At 42.9% G+C, this 4,671-nt stretch overlaps 1 long non-coding RNA gene across 2 annotated transcripts in view; it reads left to right on the plus strand.

Annotated features, from left to right (window-relative positions):
- Positions 1-454: 454 nt before the first annotated feature.
- LOC125486387 overlaps positions 455-4,671 on the plus strand; it is an 8,214-nt gene continuing 3,997 nt past the window's right edge. The window contains exons 1-3 of one of the 2 annotated variants that reach the window (XR_007265068.1): positions 455-933; positions 1,260-1,333; positions 4,179-4,346. This is a non-coding gene — a long non-coding RNA (uncharacterized LOC125486387). The remainder of the gene's footprint in view (positions 934-1,259; positions 1,334-4,178; positions 4,347-4,671) is intronic. The other variant, XR_007265069.1, reaches the window with a different exon arrangement.

Here is a 4,671-nt window from a genome sequence, read left to right on the forward strand (position 1 = left end):
CTCCCGCACTGGGCTCAATCTCCCCTGCACTGGGCTCAATCATCTCCTGCACTGGGCTCAATCATCTCCCGCACTGGGCTCAATCTCCCCTGCACTGGGCTCAATCATCTCCCGCACTGGGCTCAATCTCCCCTGCACTGGGCTCAATCATCTCCCGCACTGGGCTCAATCTCCCCTGCACTGGGCTCAATCATCTCCCGCACTGGGCTCAATCTCCCCTGCACTGGGCTCGATCACCCTGGGCTCGAATTCTCCTGCGCTGAACTCGATCTCCCCTGGGCTGGACTTGATCTCCCTGGGCTCAATCTCCCCTACACTGGACTCGATCTCCCTGGGCTCGATCTCCCCTGCACTGGGCTCAATCTCCCCTGCGCTGTTCTCCATCTCCCCTGCGCTGGACTCGATCTTCCTGGGTTCGATTTCCCTGGGCTCGATCTCTCCTGCGCTGGGCTCGATCTCCCTGGGCTCGATCTCCCCCGCGCTGGGCTTGATCTCTCTGGGCTCGATCTCCCCCGCGCTGGACTCGATCTCCCTGGGCTCGATCTGCCCTGCGCTGTGCTCGATCTCCCTGGGCTCGATCTCCCCCCGCGCTGGCTTCCATCTCCACCCGCGCTGGGCTCGATCTCCCCCCGCGCTGGGCTCCATCTCCTCTGCGCTGGGCTCAATCTCCCCCGCACTAGGCTCGATCTCCCCTGCACTAGGTTCGATCACCCCTGCACTAGGTTCGATCTCCCCCCGCGCTGGGCTCCATCTCCTCTGCACTGGGCTCAATCTCCCCCGCACTAGGCTCGATCTCCCCTGCACTAGGCTCGATCTCCCCTGCACCGGGCTCCATCTCCCCTGCGTTGCACCAAAGTGGACTCCGTCCACAGCTGTCGGTGGAAAGAAACTTTGCTTCAGACCCACTGGAAGATGCTGATCTCTCCAAAGAAGGTAAGTACATTAAAGTAGGAAAAGAAAATCTGTGAAAGGAAAAAAAGTAAAAGCAGACAGAGCGGATGAGCTCCGGGTGGGAGCCCACACGCTACACTGATACTCCACACGTAATAATACATTTGAGTAGATGTATTCTTCCTGAAGGTTCTTATTAATAGTCCAATTTTTACATGCTCTTGGTTATTGTTAAAACAATGATAAAATTTCACTTCTGTTTTGATCTAGAACTACTCGCAAGTGCAGCACAAAAACAGGCTATTTAGGAAAAAGCAGACCACGAAACATTTAATGTCTTTAACCTCCTGTTACCTTTCCTCATCCAGCTCTATCACCAGAATCCTCCCTTTCTCCCCTGATGAGATTAGCTAACCTCTTCTTAAAAGCATCTCTACTTCAGGTACGCTTTAGTTTCTAGAAGTGTATTACAAATTTGCCATTTGATTTTGTGGTGATTATCATGTTGTCAGCCTCTGGTTTTGATTTACCACTTAGTAGAAAGATTCATTCTCCACTCTATCAAAACATTAAACGATTTTAAAGACCTCTATTAAGTCAGCTCACAGCATTCTCTTTATAAAAACCTGTTCATTATCTCTAGATACGCATTGTTTTCCTGTTATCATCCTTGCAAAATGCATCTTTTTAAATAGTGTGGCAGTCAGAATTGTATGCAATATGCCAGCTACAGCAGAGTTTAAGATTCTATTATAGGTTTAGCTCAATCTATCTTTGTTTCAATTTTATTCTTCTGGAAATGAATCTGAGTGCTTAGTTCGCTTTTCTCCAGCCCCTGTTAATCTGCGGTACTGCTTTTAGTAATTTGTGAATTTGCACTTAAGGCTCCCAAAGCTCCTTCACTGCATTCATGTTGAGCAATTTTTTTTTAGTAACTTGTAAAACTGGCCTCCAGAATTGCTTCATGTTGGAATAAATTTGGGAATAGCCCCTGCTCTCTGCCACTGAGGACTGTAATGAACTGATTTCCTTACCTTTCTTCTCCTGGTTTTCAACTTCTCGAGAGGCAAGCAATTCAGCACTCAATGTCAGTGCGTAAAGTGCATATAATTTGATAAAATCATTTACAGACAGTTTAGGCAAAATTTTAATCAATTAATTTTCAATGTAGCCCTAATTTATTTTAATCCTGCCTATATGATATCCAACATTGCATATATGATATCCATCCTATATGATAACATATAGAGAAACCAGAATATGGCAGCACATCATTTGGTCAAATCATTTAATCATGGTATTTATTCTCCACCAGAGTATTTCAACAAATAGGGTTTAAGGATCAAATCGTCCTTCATAATGTGAAAATAGACTTAACTCATGAGCTGTGTATCATGTAAGACATGACTCTGTCCCTTTTTCTAGATTATAAATTGTGCCAGTTTAGAAATTCAATGTCTCTTAATGAGAGTAGTGGTTCACCATTTTATTATTTGTTCAAGCTTATGAATTCATTGTAAAACATATTATCCCTTTGCACTATTTATAATAAATCCATTAATGACAATTTGGAAAGCATTATCTTGAAGAGTATTGGTTTCTGTGGTACAGACGAAAATAATTCATAGCCTCAAGCATAAATTATGTGAATGTTCCCTTCATTATCTGCAACCATGTTTTAACACCACTATATCTTGTATGGCAGTGGAATATATTACAATGCTGTCAACTACAAAAGGAATTCAAAGGTCTTCTAAATGTGGTTTATTGATGGGAATAGGCAGTTAAATACATAAATCAAATGAGGAGTAAAAAAATTGGTCAGGTGTTTGAAACAATTTTTACTTTAAATCATAAGAATGCTGACAGAATGGTTTCATAAAACTTGATGCTATTTTATATTGTTGCTTATGTAAGCAGTATATCCTGGCAAATTAAGTCAGGTTCAAAGAGAACATGCAATATCTGAATTGTAACCCTGCATTGTCCCAGTTCAGACTTTCTACAGATGTAGATGGATCGTGAACAGTTGCCATAATGAACAGCACCAAAAGATCTAAGCTAACTAGCCACTGCTAGTTCATAAAAGAGTTAGCAAATTAAGATGTTTTCACCCAAAACATGAACTGCTATGGAAACCAGCCATTGTCACATTTGTAATTTGTAATGAAACAAAGCAAATAAACTCAGCGCAGAATGATTCAAAAGATGCAATGATGGGACAAACTGAAATGACTCAACATGGAAGGCTTGAGTTATAAAGAAAGGCTTGGATAAGTTACGACTTTTTTCACTGGAGTGTAGGAGGGTGAGAGTTGACCTTATAGAAGTTTATAAAATAATGAAGGGTATAGATAGAGTGAATGGTAGTTGTCTTTTCCCTAGGATGGAGGACTTCAAGACTAGGGAGCACATTTTTAAGGTGAGAGGAGAGAGGTTTAAAAAAGACATGTGGGGCAATTTTTTTTACGCAGAGGGTGGTTCGTGTGTGGAATGAACTTCCTGAGGAAGTGGTGGATGTGGGTATGGTTACAATGTTCAAAAGACATTTGGATAAGTATATGAATAGGAAAGGTTTGGAGGGATATGGTTCAGGAGGAGACAAATGGGTCTAGTTTAGTTTGGGATTATGTTCAGCAGGGACTGGTTGGACCAAAGGAACTGTTTCCATGCTGTATGACACTATGACTCTATGAACTGAGGGATGATGTGGTAAAAGGGTTTGATTTCTTTAAACTGGGAGATGAGTATAGATCAAGCCTAGCAGGACTCTCTCTTCAATGAACATTGTGGTTTTGTTTTCACGTAGATGGGGTTTATCGATAGCTTTTGTTTGTTCCTGGTAAATCGCTCAAGCAACACACAATCTGGGGGTTGCATTTGTAAGTTTCTCAAGCTGAGAAATCTTAGATGTCTTACAAAAAATTGAACTGTCATGCAATATCCTCAAGGGGGTTCTGTTATGAAGCTGCAGTTGAGGGGCATTGTTTGGGCAATGATGAAGTAATATTACACTCATCTGATGAATACTATTCATCACAAATAAATAGTTTGTCGACAGTTGATTTACAAAATGTTAATAGTCCCATTAAGTTCAAAGTGTCCTCCCGAATGGCAAATGGCTTCTGTGATACCAACAGTAAAATGTTTCCTGCACTTCAGTCATATTTCATTGAATGCAAAAAACTTTGAAACATTGCAAGGGTGTGAAAGGCGTATTTCAAATGCGTTTGTTATTTTCCCATCAGCATTCTTGTGCATCAGGTGACTTCATGTCTTCTTCGCAGAGCAAGCAAAATGAGGATGCAGGATTACAAAGCAAGGCGTGCTGTGCAGCTGGATCACCTGATTCAAGGAAAATCTTGCCTGAGGCTGAACAATAAAGCACATGAGCTACATTTCTAACTCAGACTTGTTCCAGAGGTGGTGAGATGAGGACTTTGCTTTGACTTCAGGTAATTGCTTTTGGCTGTCATGATCGCAGAGTTCGAGCCCAGCACAGAGGAGAGATCGAGCCCAGTGTGGGAGAGAGATTGAGCCCTATGTTGTACAGAAAATGAGCCTAGTGCATTGGAGAGATCAAGCCGTGTGTGGGACAGAGATCAAGCCTAGTGGAGGAAAGATATTGAACCCTATGTGGGGGAGAGATTGAGCCCAGTGTAGGAGAGACATTGAGCCTAGTGCAGGGGAGAGATCGAGCCCAGTGTAGGGGAGAGATTTAGTCAGTGTGTGGGAGAGATCGAGCCTAGTGCAGGATAGAGATTGAGCCCTGTGTGGGAG

The sequence above is a fragment of the Rhincodon typus genome, chromosome 28 (assembly GCF_021869965.1).
Source record: "Rhincodon typus isolate 14 chromosome 28, sRhiTyp1.1, whole genome shotgun sequence".
NCBI lineage: Eukaryota > Metazoa > Chordata > Chondrichthyes > Orectolobiformes > Rhincodontidae > Rhincodon > Rhincodon typus.